This window comes from Gorilla gorilla, chromosome 6 (genome assembly GCF_029281585.2).
Source record: "Gorilla gorilla gorilla isolate KB3781 chromosome 6, NHGRI_mGorGor1-v2.1_pri, whole genome shotgun sequence".
Taxonomy (NCBI): Eukaryota; Metazoa; Chordata; class Mammalia; order Primates; family Hominidae; genus Gorilla; species Gorilla gorilla.
The window spans coordinates 21,180,524-21,200,698 of NC_073230.2; the positions used below are offsets into that span (position 1 = coordinate 21,180,524).

Sequence of the window (20,175 nt, forward strand, 5' to 3'; positions counted from 1 at the left end):
ATTTTGTGTTTGTTGAATCTGATGATAAAAAATGAGGAAACACCGTATATTCTCACTCATAGGTGGGAATTGAACAATGAGATCACACGGACACAGGAAGGGGAATATCACACTCTGGGGACTGTTGTGGGGTGGGGGGAGGGGGGAGGGATAGCATTGGGAGATATACCTAATGCTAGATGATGAGTTAGTGGGTGCAGCGCACCAGCATGGCTCATGTATACGTATGTAACTAACCTGCACAATGTGCACATGTACCCTAAAACTTAAAGTATAATAAAAAAAAAAATGAGGTTCGTATTTTGTATATCTGTTCTTTTAAAGTTTATTTTCTAAGTAATTCATCTTCATTGTATTTCATAAAAGTGTCAGTCTGTGACAGATTGGAAACAACAGAGAGAAGAAAAAGAAAGCTAGTCCTCCACCACAGATAGTTTGAGAACCACCATCCTAGAGCATGGTGGCCTTTTCCCCACATTATGTATTTTCTTTAAAAAATATTTTTAACTTATTAAATAATATGCAATGCTCTTTTTTTTTTTTAACCTTCTCCAGGTACTGCATTCCATTTGTTATTTGTGTGGTCTTTACAGATGTTTCTTTAACAAATTGTAAAGCATCAAGACTAAATTTAACAGCAACAACAACCAAAAAAACAAATATGACAATATTATGTCCTGCTTAAAATGCATGAGTAGCATCTCCTTACATATATCTTTAATGCTTTTGAAGGCTTAAAGTTCCCTCCAATAACTGCTTCTGATTTTTGTTTTTGTTTTTGTTTTTTGCGATGGAGTCTCGCTCTGTCACCCAGGCTGGAGTGCAGTGGTGCGATATCGGCTCACCACAACCTCTGCCCCTGGGTTCAAGTGATTTTCCTACCTCAGCCTCCTGAGTAGCTGGGATTACAGGCATGCGCCACCACACCCGGCTAATTTTTTCTATTTTTAGTAGAGATGGGGTTTCTCCATGTTGGTCAGGCTGGTCTTGAACTCCTGACCTCAGGTGATCTGCCCACCTTGGCCTCTGAAATTGCTGGGATTACAAGCATGATCCACTGCGCCCGGCCTGTTTCTGATTACTTTTTAACCTGATCTCTAGCTTTCCACTCCAGACCATAGACATGTGCTCTCATCTCCAGGTCTCTGAACATATACTTTACTCTCTCATGGAACCCTCGTCTGTCTCTCTCTTTCTAAACACACACACACACACACACACACACACACGCACACACGTGCATATATATATATATATATATATATATACACACACACACATGATTCACACTTACTGATACCCACTCTCTCGAGGTCTTTAAGTGTCACACTACAGGGAACTTTATCCCGTGTCTTTGATCTCTTACTTGTGCTATTAGTACTGTTTTCTTTTCATCAAACTTACTATATTTGTAAAATATTTTAATAGCTCTTTTTCCCTGGATTATAGTTTTGGTAGGTCAACAAACCAGTTTTTGCCTTTGCTTTCATATTCCCAGAACTGAGGACACTGTGTGACACACAGTGGGTTCTCTGTATTTAGAAAAGCAAAAAGTGTATAAAAGAATGTGTGAAGTGGTAATTTATAATGACAAATTCTCATAAGTGCTTTTGTTGCTTCATATCCCTCTGCAATACCCCACATAAAAAGCCATTATAATAGTAACTTACAGAAAGAATACCATAACCAAGGGGTCTTATTTTGTCTTATCATTATTAATACTTAGATCTTCTCTCTATAGTACTTGCTGTACCAATAAGTCTATTAAAAAATTCAGTTTGTCATTTCTGACATTTTATTTTTCCAACTTATTAAGTGTATTGAACATTTAAATTCTGTTCCTCAATATGGTACAAAAACTTACTTATTAAGGCCAACATCAATGGAAAGGTTTAATAAAACCTCTGGAATTCAGGGTAGTTTGATCTTAATTTAAAATTGAACTCTGTGTAACTCCATTATTTCAGGTTCATTTACACTAACTTCAACTGCAGTTTAATCCTCAGTGCATTGCTTTTTTTTGCATTGGTCTTTTAAAATAATGCCTATTTTCTTTAATTCAGTTATTAATTTAACAATTAACTCAAAAATATGTTTCTATTGCCCATCTACCAGGAGCAAGACACTTTAATAAGGATTTTCACATAAACTTCATGCTCATGGTTCTCCTCTAAGGCTGTTTCTATTATTTCTGAGAGCTAAATCCTAGAATGATTAAGTAATTTGTATGAAAACAAGTAGCTAAACTCTGGGAGAGTCACAATTCAAACACAAGTTGTCTGACTTCATACCTAATACTGTTTCAAGTGCTCTTCTTATCATCATCACTGATATTTTCTAAAAATGCATATGACTTTTTCAGAAGTTCTTTTGAGATTTTAAGAATCTGAGGTAATCGCCCTCACATTATAATCTAAAAATCACTCAGCACATTCAGTAAACCAATTGGAAATCAATTGAAAGCAAAACATAAAAGAAAATGATTTGTACATAGGTAATTTTTTGGTAAAAAATTAATAATGGCTGACTGAGTCACATGTTAGCATGGCTGGCTTGATGGAAAGGAGCAATAGTTTAACTTACTCATAAGTCAAGTAAGTTGGCTTAATGACAGTGGGGAACAGCATACCCATACAATTTAAATTCAAACTTATGTTAATAGTTCTCAAAGCAGGACATCTAGAAACCTCTATATTTCTTCCAAGTGTAGTAGTATACCAAATGTGAGACACAGATGGATTTACTTGGTTTACTTTCCTATCCTATGTGACATTAATATTAGTCTTTGTGACAGGCCCATCAACTCTATTCCCTCTTCTACTTGAGTATAAAGGAAAAGAAAGGCACCTGTAGGGAATGTGCTTTCCTGTTACATGGAGGCCACTTACAAAGAAAGATTTCCAAAGACAGTGTTGTCCCTGCCCACAGAAATTGACATAACTCATGTTCTATAATCTAAGAATGTTTGTTCAGTTGCTTAGAACTTATTGCAAAGGTGACCAAATTAAGTATCTAATCATTCCTCCACCCATCAAGTTTTATCTTGCACACCCTATTAGGTGGCCAGCTGTGTCACCAATGTGTGTTATTGACCACAGGTAGGGTTAGATAGGAGAGTCTAGTTGGTCACAAATAATAGTTTAAATATGTAGCCTTCAGTTATTTGCCATTACACATGAAAGAAACTCTCATAACACATCTGTAGAAACCCTAATCATTTAAGCCAGCAATTATGGATAGTCTCTTAAACAAAAATTGTTAATTTCATTACATTTGCTCAAATAGATTAATCACCACTCACCTTTATATCAAATAAAAATGATGGTGTTAAAATCAATAAATGAAATACCCCTCAAACTATCAAGTAGATGCCTAATTTAGAATATATTTTTTCCTCTCATTACATGTCTTTTTGTCCGTAAGAATAAAAATCCTCTTATAAGGAAACCTCACAATATATAAACAAATAACCAGAAATTTCAACTAAGTTATGTTGTAATGAGGCAGAATGGCTGTTGCAAAAGGTACAAATGTTCTTCAGAATAACATTTACACAAAGTGGGTTTTGATTGTTGCTTTGATCACAGGGTTAGAAGTGATGAAGGAGGAAATCTTATCCACTACACAGACTGAGTGTGGAAACCTGTATTAAGCAATCTGATAAGCCTAAGTACAGAACATTAAGTCTCTAGAAATACCTTGCACATATACCTGAAATAGCAGAAAACAGAAATCTTCAGGCTTGCATAAATATATTTCCACTTTCAATTTATAAGAGCAATTACTACTATAGGAAAAGATATTTCATAAGGACATTCATAATGACAAGCTAAAGGTAATGATTCCTGCCCTCATGTTAGGCTATCAACTCCCTTCAGAGATGAAACCTAATCAATCTGTCATTATTGAACTGATGTTACATACATAATTCTAAAAAAAAAGCTACCTCATTTTGATGCCAATAAACTCCTGAAGATACAAGAATACAATCCTCTTCGGCAGGACCACTCTGGTTGACTTTGCCCCAAAAATCTGCAGAGAGAAATTTAACAGGCTGACTATAAAGCTAAAATACTTGTCTGTAGCCACATTCACATTAAAACACTGATTGTCTGAATTGTAAAAGCCACAACTTCTCTGTGACTGGAGTTGTTGTTTGTAACATGGGGTAACAACTGCCTTCATCCACCCAATAAACATTATTTTGGGAGATAATTAAGCACAAGGCACCATCCAAATGCTGAAAATACAACTTTGACTAAGGCACAGTCACCATCTTCAGGGATTTTAATCCACTGGGGAAGATATCCAAGTAAGGAAGAAATTACAAAAAGGTCTCAAAACTCTCCCACAATGGGGCAGGGTAGGTGACAGGGAGCATATAACCTTGCCTTTAGAGTAGGTGTGAGAGGTGACCAGAAAAGCTTATCCATAGGAAATGACCTCAGAATAGAAAATAATCAGGCTAATATGCTGGTCTCCCAGGCAGAAGTGATAATACATGCAAATGCTTGGAGGTAATTAAAGAAAAAAGCAACACACTCAAGCCACTGCAAGTTGTCCTGTGTGGCCCATTAATTCAGGGCCTGCATGAAGAGAGATGAGGCTAGAGACATAAGGAGAGACTACAGCATAAAAGTCTCTTGTAAACAATATGAATAGGTCTTCTTCCGAGAGCAATGGAAAATCATTTGTGGGTTTCAAGAGGAACTGACCTGATCAGATTTTAGGAAGTTAATTTTGGCAGGAGGGAAAGATGGACCCAGCCTCAGCTAAGCCTGCTGGAAAACCAGTACTGCAGCATAGGCAAAATAGAATAGTGGCAAGGGAGATGGAGAGACATTGATAATATCAAAGGATAACAAGGCAGTAAGATTTAAAATGTAATGGACATGGTAGAATGGGGAAGAAGGTGCCACTCCCTAAGAGAAGGTGAACAGGAAAAACACAGATTTATAAAGGTAGGTAAGATTTTCACTATGGAACTTGTGAAGTTTTAGGGCAGGACATCCAAATAGAGATGTCTTTTAGATACATAGACAGGGCTCCTCCTGAGGAGAGAATGCTGGGATAGAAATAAATATTTGATATGTATATATTCTGATTGAGGCATTCAAAGTGGATCAAGTTGCCTAAGGGATATAGTCAGATAAGCAGAGACAAAAAGGGAATGCACTGAAAACATAGCTATGTATTTAAAACCATTGAAGTCACGGGAAGAGATAGGAAGTACATGAGCGTATGTAGATGAGATAGGAAGACATTAAGGAGAGTGTGTTGTCATAAAAGTTCTAGTGGAATTTGTTAGTTTTTATTCCCAGCAGTCATTTCTTCTTCTTATGGTGTTACTACATGAACTTTGATATGAGTAAACCCTTCATTCCATTCTCAATCATGCTTTTTAGACTTCACCCCTAGGGTCTAGGAGTTGAACACATGAAATAGGCAAAACCTACTGAAGTTGAATACATGAAATATAAAGTTGAATATATGAAGTTGAATACATGAAACGTGAAGTTGAATACATGAATACCTATTGGATTTGAATACATGAAATAGGCAAAACCAGTCAGCTCATTCTCTCCTGTCTACAAGACATGTCTACAAAACATGTCTACAAGCTCATTCCCTCCTGGCTCAAGAGTGGGCACAGGACTCAAATCAAGAAATTGATTTTCTACTCAAGTCAATCGGTGTCAACACAGTTCATTTACAGAATTCTGAGTTACTGGGGAAACAGATTCTTCTGAACTGGTGTTGCAGTTCTGTGAGCCTGAAGTATATAACTTTCCTCCATCAAGTCTGAGAAGAAAGTCAAGACAAAACGTAACCAAGGGGGATAGATCCTACTGACATTACTTGAACCCTTTATCAGCAGGAGGTTACAATTTGAAGATGTTGAAGATGTTCATTCTCCCAAGTTCCTACCAAGAGTCATTATCCCAAATAGCTTCATGTTTCCTTACTTTTCAAACTCAAATCTACCTAGAAAACTGCTGCCATATTGATTTTCTTATTTTCATTATTTTAAACACTTTCATTATTTTAAACACTTATTTTCTTATTTTCATTATTTTAAACACTTTCTTCTGGCTATAAGATAAATATAAAATTAGGGGGAAATTGAATATTGAAGAAACAACAATAAAAAGCATAAAAATTAGTACAAACCCCACTACTCAAGAATGCTGTTAAAAGTCCAATATAAAAATAGTATTTTAAATTGTATACAATAGTATGATATAACTAATTTTTTAAAAAAACAGATACACACTTCTGCCAAAAACAGAAAAAGACCATAAGGAAATGTGTTAAAATGTCAATTTAGGCTGTTTTGAATGATAAGAATGTAGATGAATTTTCTTTTTGCTATAAGAGTTAATATGTCTTCTCTGCATATTACATTAAGAATGAATTTCAGGGTTTTCTTCCTTCTCAATATGCAGTGGTTCAGTTCAGCTCTTTCTCTCAGAAACTGGGGAGATCCAAAAATGAGTGTCAGCATCTATAATTCTCCCTCTGTCTCTAAAAAGGCATAAATGTTATGGTTGAAGTTACAAGTACTTCAAGACAAAGTTGGTGTTATAAAAATAAAAAAGTACATAGATATGTATTTACATACGAGAGATATATATATATATATCATACAACAGAACAGTCTCATGCCACTATTAGGTAGGTGTGTGGGATTTAGAAATCTCCAGCCACAAGAGGTAGGTTATGACAACAGACCATGCGTTTCAAAATGTTGTTTTAAACAAGTGAGTGTGTATAAATTTATTGAGGGTTGGATGGTGACATATGGAATTATCTATGTGATTTGAAAAATGAATACTCGGTCAGAGGTTACAGCTCTAGAAATTGTGAGACTAACACCAAGCAGCTTAGGCAAGTAATTTTTGTCTATTTTTGTAAAGTAAGGAGGTTTTTTTTCCTGTTCCTAAAATTAGGAGGAAATAATATTTTGCAGAGCTTAAAATTAGTTCTCTGTTTGAAGCTTTCAATATTTTTCAATGAGAGGAAATTTTTAAATAAATTACATTCTGTAAAATTAAAAATAAACTTCATAGAAAAGTACACTAAAACAAGCCCCAACATCCTTTTTAAATAAGAAGGTGAACTGTTAATGCAATGACATCTTAATTTACACACAATTCTCCATTTAGCTGTTTGAAACCTAATAATAACATTTGAGCAATAAATTATGTATCAAATGTTTCCTCTTCTGATAGCCCACCAAAATATAGATTCAATGTGTACTACTGCTGAAAGTCCAAGTGAGATTTAAGATGACTCCCAGATATTTTAATTCCATGATATAAATTAATGGCTTCAGCATATATTCTAACATTACACTTCTCTTTACAAGAGTTCTTGCAACAGTTCATGACTTCTAACCAGGGCTGATATTAAATTCATGCTCTGGAGAAACATAATTTTAACCTGTCAAATGCTTCAGATTCTTTCCAAGATAGAACAAGGATTAATTTCATTTAAAGCAATAAAATTTACTGCATAAACCAAAACTTTGTAGAAATTCTATGAGATTCACTGACTGACCCTTGAATCAGAGATGCCCTTAGCATGAAGGGTGTATGCTACCCTTCTTTTCAGTCTACTTCAGTCCCTCCCATAATCCAGAGACCAGCTTTCCACCAGGTGTCTCAGGATGTTCTCCCCTTTATATATGGGCTTGTCTCAAAAACCAAAGGAAAGTGAGAGTTTTGTTTTGCCTTTTAATGAACACATGATTAAACTATTAGTTATTATTCAGTATGTATATTGTGATTTCAAGACTCCCCCAATAAATAATTCACAATATTTCTTATGCTGCTGTGGAGTAGCTCATTTACAAAAGAGGTGTCTGTAGTGCTTTAGACAGCATTGACTGAAGTACAGCCTTGTGCAATTTTAGGGGGTCCTAGGAAGGGGCTAAGATTACTTTTTTTCAGGCTCTCCTTTCTCTTTAAAGCCTCTGGGTATATTGATCATGTTCAGGCCTCAAATATCAGTGGGGTGTGGAAGGAGGTGAGAGGGAGGTTATTCTACCTTGTAACATAGTTATCCCAAACCTCCTTCTGGAATTTGACTCCTGTTTGAACTTAGGGAGCAATTAAAATACAGTCATGCCAACTCAGCCCCAGCCAAATGCTTTACACTTTTCTACTACAGGAATGCTCATCTCTTAAGCCAAGATTCCAATCCTTGTTTGTCCCTAGGCTGGAAAGCCACATCACTGACACAGCTGTTGAGATGAAGCGGAGATAGTGGAGTGGAGTCTTGACCTTTTACTCACTCTCTAGCACAGCCCATAAAGGGCCTGCATGAAACTTTGGAACTTTCTGAAGCACTGGGTGAAAACCACTAATCTAAAATGTTCTTCCAAAGTCCTTCCAGGTCCTAAATATTTGCATTCTATATAACACCATACTACTGGTTTTTATGAGCAACGTGTTCTTCCTTATTTAGTACGGCCCCTCACATTCAAATATATGGGAGCTGCATTAGGAACCAAATTTCCAATATATTCACTCTGGTTTGGGGACATAATTGTACAGCAGATTGTGTCACCAGATCTCTGATACATCAAAATGTCAAAAATTTGGTTACCTCTTATGGGATAAAGTAGAAGATTATGGTAACAGGTAAATATAAGTAACTCTCAGAAAGCAAAGTTTGAAGGTGTTTTATCTATTGAATATGCTAGCAAATTTTCGCTTTCTTTTAAATGAAGATTAGGAAGGCCCCCACCAATATGCTACAGTGCCCTGATGCCTACGTCTACTGCTGAGTAAATACTCAGCTTTGCTCATCTAACTGGACCAGCATATTTGTCTGGAGCTGATGCTGCCCTCTGGCTGCCAATGTGAATTAAATCCTTACAGAAATAACTAAGCTTCATCACAAAGAAGCAAGTTCAGTTTTGGAACTGAATCTTTGATAAGGTTCTCTGAGAAGCCCTCATTCTGGATCATGAAGTCAATACTCACTTCATACTCTCTTAACAGTATAGCACTTCTAAAGGGCAACATCTCAGCTCCCTCTGTTTCTAGCACTCAATATTGCCAATGAAAGGAAATTTTTTAAAAAACCATGTTCTGTAAGAATAAAAATAAACAAACTTCATAGAAAATCACAATGAGACAAATTCTTTTACCAGTGTCTCTGGCTTTCACATGTTTTTGCATAATGAAAGGGCTAATATAACATAACAAATCCTAAACTGTTTTCACAAGGAGTGGAAAAAAGATGTGTAAAAGTATGCTCTGTCTTGCTTCCTTCTGTTCACAATGTATCTAAATAAAACAAATGGTGTTCTTGCTCTTTCTGTCTGTTTCCCAATCTGTTTGGATAGTAGCCACCATCCCGCAGCCAACGATAATATCTGACACTTCCTGACATCATGAAAGCCACCATCTGTCTATCACCAAAACCCTGTACTTTTTAAAGACTACTTGGCTTGATCCTTAATGAAGCTTCAAGTTGAATGCACAGATCGCTTTAGAAGGAATACAGGGAATAATTGACACAAGGTATCTGTATAAAATCACGTTCTCATTAGATTCCATTTGAAAACGTAAAATGAAATATTAAGGCCCCTTTCAGGCAGAAAAAGCATGGTTTACTTTCAATTGTGTTTCATTTCCGATTTGCCTGTGAAAGTTTAGACAGTGTTGAACACCAGGAATAAACCTAAACTAAAGCCTAAGCTTTAAATTCAATATTTTCAGTCTTGTAAAATTAAACAGTTAGACATGACTTTGCAGTTTGTATACTTGAGCTATGAAAAAAGAAGAAAATCCATCAATTATTTTTCCAAGGCTTGAGAAAATCATGCCATTTAAAACTGAATCAACTTCTTCTTTAACACCTGAACGATTATCCAGGAAACAAAAGAAGGTTCTGTATGTCTTCACTTGTAAATGTCACAGGTGAACACAAACAACCCTGTGCTGGCAATGTCAAGTCACTCTTTGTTTTATTAAACTGTTGTACCTCTATGTGTGCAACAAGGGAATTAGTTAACAGGGGAGACTGTGGAAAAATATAATAATTCCTAGGTGATATTAAGTTCTCTCAGAAAAAGTAAAGCTTTCCAGGGAGAAGACAGAATAAATACACAACTTTCTTGACTGCACTCCAATGTTGTGATTTGTGACACTGATTTCACACTAATGTCTTTCTTTTTCTCTCCTTACTCCAATGTTGTCCTCTGGTTCCTTTTAACAACCTCATAAATCCAAATTTTGTGAAGTCATAGATATTTATCTGATAGTCAAAAACGTGTATGTATGTAGAATACACACTATATTCACTTATATATGTGTGTATGTGTGCATGTATGTATACAGGAAAGAGAATGAGAGCGCTATAGAGGCAGACACAGAGAAACGACGTGTGTGTGTCTGTGTGTCTGTGTGTGTACGTTTAGATCAGCCATAAGTTTATATCTTAAACTGGGGGAAAGATATGTATAAAGTTCTGTTACAAAGTCCTTATGAGAGTTGAAGTTGCATTTCTCCAGAAAAAAATAGCTTGGTAAAATAAGATTTATTATGTGCTTATGCTATGGTAGGTACATGGTCATGCACTTCATAATCGTCATTTCATTTGATTATATTTGTTGGGCAATATTACTATCCCACTGTTTTGAAGAGGTAATTGAGGCTTATAGATGGTAACTTAACTTGCTGAAGATCCCACAGCTAGTAAGTAATAGATACTGGATTCAAATCAAAATGGTGTGATTCAATGCCTGTGCTCTCTCCCACCACCACTGTACAGTATCCCTTGCTTAGACTGTGTACCCTCATACAGTCTCTAGCTATGAGATTATAAAACTTGGCACAGTAGGGAAAAGGGGGAAAGTGGACATCAAAATACCTTCATCCACATGAGTGACAGCCTTCCAAATCATCATCATGAAAGTCTAAGCACTTATTTTTCCAATTTAGTTGATATTTTGGAAGGGCAAGTGACTCTAAGCCATTTTATCAGCTTTAAAAGAAAAGATCATGTTGCATTTTGCCCCCATATTGGATTTATAGAACAAGCCCCACCTTAGCTGAAAAGCAGCCTCATTGCTATTCTTTGTCTGTCCACTCTACATCACTATGTTTTCAGATGGACAGTGAAGAATGAATTATCCACTTGAAATAACAGTGAGGGAGGCAGAATGGTTCACTTGAGTAGATAGTCTATCATAACACTAGACTCTTACTCCACTCAACGCACCGGGATCCTTAAAACCAACAGATGCTTGGGGAGTTGTATTCAACATGTTATCCGAGGTTCTTCCTAAGAAACTTGTCATGGAAATAGCTGTCATTTTTTTCTCCCAAACTAATTCAGAGTAAAGGGTATATCTTCATATCACTGAGTCTTCTACTTTCTGCTTGTCACCTAACCTATTGAAAAAAGAAACATAAAAATATACACCCTTGAGCTGAAACATTAGCAAAACCTGCAGCTAGTCCTTTTACTGTGTGTGTCTTGAATTGTACTGGGACTCTCCATAGACATTTGATTTTATTCATTAGTTTAATAACATTTAATTGCTCCTCATTTGTTACATGCAAACACATTCATTTCATGTTACACTTCCCTCTACTAGAGAATTCAGGCTCATGTTTCGCAACCTGGAGATGGGGCACTGTAGTTTTTAGAATAGAAATAACACATCAGAAAAAAATGAGAGCAGGTTGTTTAAATAAAAAGTGAATAAATTGTTCAGACCAGCTGTTTGGATTTGGAAAGAACTTTTCTGTGTTGATTAAAACCTCTTAATTTGTTTTGTGCTGCTGTGAAAGAGCAGGGTGTAAATAAGTTGGGACCAGAATGCCCTTCTCTGTCAGAAGTACTTGGTCCAGCCCAAAAAAATATGGCCACCTCAGAATGTCTTAATCTTTAGAATAATGTAGGAAAGTGGGGTTTTTTTTTTACTTTAAAAAGATTCATAATGTTAATGAAAAATAGTTGACATTTTTAAACAATAAAAAAATTTCCAGAGATTACAACATACATATCCTACAGTTAAAAAGAAAGAAATGAAATGAAGCTAAACTAATAAATAAATAAATAATACCATAAGGAAATAAATAAAAACTGACTGCTAATATTTGCCCATCATCATCCTTTATATCCTCACCCTTTAAATCTTAATGCTTCTTCCTACATAGATTTATTATGTTTAGGTTTTTATTAATTCTAGTCTACAAAATGTCTTCAAATAAATGTATTAAATACTAGTCCCTAAGTATTATAAGAAGTATCTTAAGAGATTCTCATTTATCTATCTAATGTCATAAATTTGACCTTTCTAGCATTCTTTTAAAAAATAACACATAATGGAAGATATTTAAATAAAGTTTTTGTGAGTATAAACTGAAAGCAATAACCTTTCTTTATACTAAATTACTATAGAGTTATCATTCATACAGCATGACTTTAATTTACTTGTTTAAAATTTTTTTAAAACATAAAAAGCAGAATGATTTTTTAGCCTATTGATGAAAATGGTTTTAAATTTTATACCATGGTAATTATTGTCAATTTTTGCTTCTATAACATTTTTCAGTGGTATGCTCACAAGATAAAATACAAAAACTGGTTTCCACAGAGATCTCCTGGAAAAAGCCCTATACCTAATATTCTTGTTTGGAGGAAGAAACTAGGAAAAACATCTGTCATCTCCTCACCAGGTTGTTTTTTGTTTTTTTTTTTTCTACTAAGCTGTTGTACAGAAGCCATTTATTGAGTATGCAGGCTATTTTAACAGTGACTTGCAGTATAAGGGTGGGCTAGAGAAAAGAAGAAGGAGAGAAAAAGCATTCATTATTCATAAATATTATTCAACATAAACAGCCTCAAAGATATTTATAGAAATACCTAGAGTATAGGGAGCTGTGTTGTGGGCTGTATAACTTTCATTAGTTATGGAAATTTACCCAGGCAAGTTAAATGAAAAAAAAAAGAGTGCATTAAGAATGTTTATCACATTTGAAAATATGACCTAGCTTTAATATAGTACAGTACTCTTCTGGACATCTATATTTAGACTTCTTAATCGCAGGTAGCAAGTAGAAAAGTAAGTACTTTACAGAAAAATACAAGTGCTGGTTTCACTGCTTTCATGGAACCCAGATAAATGTAACAACGTTAAAGGTAAAAAATAAAAAATGTACACTGTTGTACAATATACACATGTTTATTGCTGGGCATTTAAGAAAATATAGACGACCAAATGGATAACAGAAAAAGGCTCATAAAACATAAAATATAGGTTTTAGTGTATATTCTTCTAGTGTTTTTCTTTTCTGTAAATTCTCTGAAAAAAGATATATGATCTTAATGGAACATAAATCACAAGGATATGTATCTGTCTGTATATATCTGCTTGACCCAACATGTCCAAAGAAATCTGTTAATTTTGTCTCTGGATAGGCAACTTATCTTTACCATGTTCAACAATTTTATCCTTTAATGAAATTAATGCATATTTTAGTGATTCTAAGGAAAATGTCAATAGTAGAACATTGATTCAATAGTTCTTTATCATTATTTTCTAATTGAAATTTTCTTATTTTTCTCATTGGAATATCTGTCTTCATTTCTCTACTCAAAAATCATAGCATTCTGTCAAAACTCAATTTAAGTCACATATCCTCTATAAAACCTTTCTTTAAGCATTGTCCTAGTTTCCTGTGACATCTTGATTTGTGTGTGTGTGTGTCTGTGTGTATTTTTGTTGTTTTGTTTTGTCTTTTGGCTTCCCAGTATGTGGTAAGGACTCTGATAATGTTACTGTTAATGCCACGATGACAATTTCAGGGTTTTTTTCTAGGTTCCCAATTTATTTTATCCTTTCTCAGCCTCACAGTCTTAGGTTTATTTGCCCACAGAATGACTAATTTCTACTTGTAGGTTTTTTTATTTTCAAGATTTTTTTTAAAAATGTCTTTTTTACAACCAAATCAGTTACAAAGTTTAACTTATGTGGCAACATATAGTTTAAATCTATCATGCAAAACTTTATTGGCTTTCTTAGCCTAACAGGTTTCTGTCACCCTTGTTTTAATACTCTTTATCCAGAGCTATACATAATAAACAGTAGTAAAAAAATATTCAAAGACATTATATATTTAGCCTGTCCCCAAATAAGGAAAATCTGAAAGACAGAAGAGCATAATGACTCTTTTGACATTTCCTCATTAACCTTATAAAAATATAAGCTTTATACACTTTTGAATTGATTTCACAACTTACTTATCAATGATTTTCTAAATATAGCCATGTATGTTTTCCATGGAACTGTATTAAAAACCCCTTGCTATTTTAATCTAAATAATTCAATAACCTTGTAACACTACAAAATAAACAGATAACTTATTATAATGAGATGATGATGTTGACTTTTATAGGTTGTGGAATGATCATTATAGAAATTATTACACTTTATACCTTACACCTTACTGCTAAGAAATTTAAAACAGAAACTAGAATACAAAGTAAAATGTGATAATTTAACTTAAATGTATTCAAAGATGGAATAAATAAATAATGTATATATGTCTATACAATCTTTGGCATTGTTTTTTTGAAAAAATCATCTTTTCAACAAGTAGATTGAATATCAGAGGTTTTTAATCAAGTGTATGCAACAGGTGTCTGTGCTATTATTCTTAAAGAGATAAATGAAACTCTGATTTCAGTGCTACAGTCAAAATACTGCATCTTGCAAAGTGCATATCACAATTTTAAGTTTCTACAATGTTTTATATTACTTGATTTAATCTATTTAAGCAGTGAAGCACATGGGGGAAGTTCCTTTACAAATTTTACCTCTCCTAGTATTTTTCTTCCTCAAATACTGTTCCATTTTACAAATCAAAACAATTGCAATGTGGACATCTGAATGCAGACACTCTGATTTGCAAGAAACTACATTTACAAAAACAAAACGCCAGGAAATGTGAGAGGGAAAAGAGCTGCCACCCAGAATCCTGTAGCTAAGCAACGGGATGTCTTCTCTTCAGTAACCAAATTATCCAATCACCCCCTGTGGGCCCCAGAGCTCTATAGGATTTCCATCGTTTGACTTTAACTTAAGCCGTTTCTGGGCTCTTTAACCTCAAGCAATCAACCGTATGTTGTCAAGTTTATGGGGTATGAATTTCCATCTCAAAATTGGTCACAGCAGTCCTTCTGGAGGTTCTAGTCTCTAACAAACCATCTTATGGAATACTTAGTAGAACTGATCAAAATAACATGAATGAAACAATATAGGTATTCATGAATAAGAGCAGCTACAATGAATGACGATTGATTATAAGTAAGATGAGTTATTATTCAAAGTCCCAATGAATTCCTTTCCACATGGAGATTTTCCAGTGTTAAACATAAGAAAGGGTGCTTATTCCTAAATGTATGTATTAGTGACATAATTGCTTGTAATAGCCCACCAATGAAATTATTTTCTAAGAGAAATCACCCTAACTAAGCTCTCATGGTTTGTTTTTTGGTTTTTTGTGTTGTTGTTGTTGTTGTTGTTTTTAGTTCTGGAAAATACCTTTAGAAATGTATACATATGCCAGACACCTAGGACTTCTGGAACCTGGCAAACCACCTTTTTTTAGGAACAGTGCCATCATAACAGATGGGTGTTAGTGTAGGCATGCCAGGGAATCAAAATGTACATCACGTTCCACTACAAGGGGGTAGAATCTCATCCAGAAATACCCGTCTGTGCCACTGGCTAAAGGAATATTCCATTGCAACTCTACCTTAGAGCCAGCACTTAAAACGATAATTTCTAAAGCCATAAAACAGATTCCCCTCCCCCACACTTTTTTGGCTTTTGAGTGTAAGGATTCACATTCTACTGGGAAAAGTAGAATGGGAGCCATTGAAATGAAAGTTTAAGCAGTAAAAATGCTATTATGGCCCATTTCATTTTTCAGCTGAATGGCTTACCTAAATAGAAAATCCATTTTTGTGGAAGCAGGCATATAATTTCTGTTAAATAGAACCTGGGAGGTCCTTTCTGACTTAACAATTATTTCGAAGTATTTTTTTCCACTTTTTGGAACCTGTAGAAATCCATTTTAAAGTGAGAATAGTTTCACTAGAACTGCCCTACTGAACAGAGTTATACTGACAGCCATAACTAAATTGATTGCACAGAACCCATCCTTTGGTGCAAGGATGCTCACCAACTGCAGTCTTAAATAAGCTATTTGCAGAGGTTCTGGCTTTGACTGGAGTATAACAGAAACATTTCGTGAAATAATAGAAATTTTGAGCCTTTATATTGTTGGTTTCCTGTCTGCCTTGAATATATGAATTCGTAACAACTACCAAAGCAATCTTTCATTTTTTTTTTTCTTTTTTTGAGACCAAGTCTCGTTCTGTAGTCCAGGCTGGAGTGCAGTGGCGGGATCTCCACTCACTGCAAGCTCCACCTCCCGGGTTAAAGCCATTCTCCTGCCTCAGCCTCCTGAGTAGCTGAGACTACAGGCGCTCACCACCACACCCGGCTTATTTTTTGTATTTTTAGTAGAGACGGGGTTTCACCGTGTTAGCCAGGATGGTCTCGATCTCCTGACCTCATGATCTGCCTGCCTCGGCCTACCAAAGTGCTGGTATTACAGGCATGAGCCACCACGCCAGGCCACAGTCTTTCATTTTTATAATAAATCATTCATGTGTAATTAGTTTTATTCTGATCATGATGCTGAAACTAAATGTTTTGGTCTTGGGTGATAATGGAAGCTTAAAGGTAATATCAACTACAAAGAGAGTTTTTAAATGTTTGGCCTGAATATTATCAGCTTAAAATTTGCACTATTCTATACCTGTTTCCCTTACATATCAATTACTACTATATCACATTTCATTGGGTAGGAATAATAAATATTTTCATTAAATTACTTTAAGAGATCATCAATTAATATACATTTTCTAATAATTATTAACATAAATACTTTTTAAGATGTATTTTAATGCAAACTAAAGAGCTTTAGATACATTCTGAGTCACAGAATAATATCAAGAAGCATTATAATTTTATGTCAATCCCCACAAATCATATAGCCTTAAAGATGACTTTTTAAATTTGTGACTTTTTTTCTTTTAGTTCTGCAGGATTTTTTTTTGTTCTTATTGTTGTTAATAAGGAATAACATCTCTTTTCATAATTATAGCAACAAAGTTTAGTTAAACAAATTCATCAGATTTTAGTAAATGATAGCATTCTAACTATCAAAACAGTTATACCTAAATATATTTGGTACATGTTGTAAAACTATATTTATTGTCTCAAGAGAAAATGAAATCTGGTTATTAAGATATATCAAGACTCTCCACTTTTTAAATTAAGAATAAATCAATTATTCCTGGTGGAATTTCCAAAACTAATACTTCATCCATCAACCTAATTAGTAATTAAATATATCAATAGCATTGAAAAGAAGAGTGGCATATTAGTTAAGATGCATGAACTATATAAAGGTACAATTCTCTTTTTAAATGCACATATCCCAACAAAATTTCTTTCACAATATGGCTATAAAATCATATGGTGATTAACAACTGTAAAACTAGACAAAATTTTTTCACTGTTTTCAGAATATATTACTCCTTTTGGTAAACTGCTATGGAAAAAAAAGTGCAGCTGTCACATACACAAAGTTATCTCCCATTGGCTATGAGAATTATCTAAATGTTACTAGCTTTCATTTGCTCTTGTCATTTGCAAATGTGCCAAGTTGACTAGCCTTTCTATTAAAATAAAGACTACCTTAGCCAAACAAGAAATTGGACAGATTCTCAGCTTTGTCTGAAAACATGTAGAGGAAAAATACACTAATGGAAGCAGCATGATTCTTCATTATGGACCCCTCCAGGTCTTGAAAATCATCCAAGGAGCTATGTCATCAAATGTTGAAAATCTTCCAAGGATCCCTTCACACACACCCTTTTTAAGTGGTGAGTTCCAATCAAATGTTTTCTCCACTGAACATGGAGAGAGGGGTTTCTGAAATGAGGCCCATTTTCTAAATCTTGCCCAAGTTCTATCCGAGCATTGACAAAAGATCCAATATAATATTGTTGTCACTTTTTAAGGATGGAAGAACACCTCCAAGGAAGAAGCAACTTATTGTCATGATTTTCAAGGACACATCTTGCCTATTATTTGACGGTGAATTCTGTCTTTGTTTATGTGTATATGTGTGTGTGTGTGTGTGTGTGTGTGTGTGTATACACACATATATACACACGTATGTATATTTATATATTTCCTTCAGCCTTGAGGAATGGGAATATTCCAAGGTCTCTTTCTGTCAAGCATCCCTTCACACTTATACAGACATCATAGACGTCACCTTTTTTACTACAAATATATTTCCAAATAGGAGCCTTCAGGATATGAAAAAATTTTGCCAACAAGGCATAACTCCCAATTTTATTGTTTTTATTTTGAAGTTGCATTTGTTTCAAGTACTGTAATGCAGTATTTATCCATATACAGCAGAATATTATAAACCATCCATTATAATGTTTATTTATATACATTCAGACAGTTTCTACTTATTCCTTACTTTTCTAAATGAAATTAATCAAATAATAAAAATTGGAATAGGAAAGGAAAATTATGAAATTATACACCATAAGTTAAAAAATTGAACTTGAGATAGAGTCGCTGGACACAAAAGAGCAGTTTGCAAGTGTCCTGAGATCATAGCAAGAGAACCTAGGCTCTGGATATACCCAAAAGTGCTAATGTCAATAATGTCAGAATAAATATTCTCAAGGAAAGAGTAAAGCCATCAGTATTGTCTCGAAGTCACTTCCAGAACCACAGTGTGCCTCCTGTTTTGTTGCCTTTGTTTTTTGGTAGCAATTTTCTCTTCAGAATCTTAAACCACGGTGGTACTTTGAATTTGCATAAGTTGCTTTTCTGCTCCTATGTAAGAGTGTCCAGGTAACAAGTTTTGACAGAGGTTTTAGAGCATCCAGCTGAGCACAGGTAAATTAATCAATTTTGCATGAGGTGACATTTGGAAGATAAAAGTATTCAAGATTGACAAGAATGAAGCAAATATAGTATCCAAGACAAAAGACTAAGCCATTGGTGGAATAAGGTTATCTTTAAGATACCTGCTAAAATTGGTGATTAAAAACTTTTTCTTTAAAATTTGGGAAGTCATGGTAAGATATCTTTTTTTCTTTAACATGGCTTAATTCATATCCTTAGTAGTATAATTAGTCATTTGAAGCTTCTATTTCACGTTTGAGGATTATTCAGAGTAAAAGCTATGGAAATTTAGAAAATTGTGACAAAAAGAAAATATGAGTCAGAATCCCACTGCCCCAGCATGACTACTTTGATATACTTGCTTTCATTCTCATGTTTTATATGGTTGTAATCATATTATGTTGCTGTCTGAATCTATTTTTCTACTTACTATCAAAATCATTTAACATTTTGCTCATTTTTCGCAATGATACTTTTTAATTACTGCCTAATATTCTATTAAGTGAATATGCCACTGGAAATTAAATGATCGCTTTTTCATATTGTTTAACATTTAGCTTTTATAAGTAACAGACTTGTCAGTAATTGAATTTCCTTCCTCATTTTTTAAAAATACAATTTTTGTTTGGAAATAATTTTAAATTTATAGAAAAATGGCAAAGAGAGTAGAAAGAGCTCCCTACCCACTCCTCACCTGAACTTCAGTTACTCCTAATATTATCATATTACATTTTCAGGGTTCACTTGTCAAAACTAAGAAAAACCAACATTGGGACATTAATATTAACATTAAACTCCATACATTATTAGAATTTCACCAGTTTCTCCAAATAATTTATTTTTAATGGTGCTGTACATTGGTAAGGAAGAAAAAGTAACTAGACCATGACTATATAAAGCTACCAGAAGACAAAAATGGCCTTTCAGGTTATTTTGATCAGTTTTTATGTTGCTTATCAAAAGATCAATAATCGCCATTACTTTTTAAGGCCAGATATTTTTATTCTAAAAATCTAATAATTAGTAAAAAGAAATAGGCACTATTAAATAAACTTTAAAAGTACAGATATGTTCCTATTCAAATTCAAATTTCTAAAATGTTATCTAGGAAAAAATATTCAGTGATATGTGAATACATT

General features: G+C 34.3%; 1 long non-coding RNA gene across 2 annotated transcripts in view; it reads right to left on the minus strand.

The window, feature by feature from the left end:
• The window catches only part of LOC134758892 (uncharacterized), a 153,903-nt gene that overhangs the window by 81,621 nt on the left and 52,107 nt on the right, over positions 1 to 20,175 (minus strand). For both annotated transcript variants that reach the window (XR_010134602.1, XR_010134601.1), the window contains exon 2: positions 3,947 to 4,032. This is a non-coding gene — a long non-coding RNA (uncharacterized lncRNA). The remainder of the gene's footprint in view (positions 1 to 3,946; positions 4,033 to 20,175) is intronic.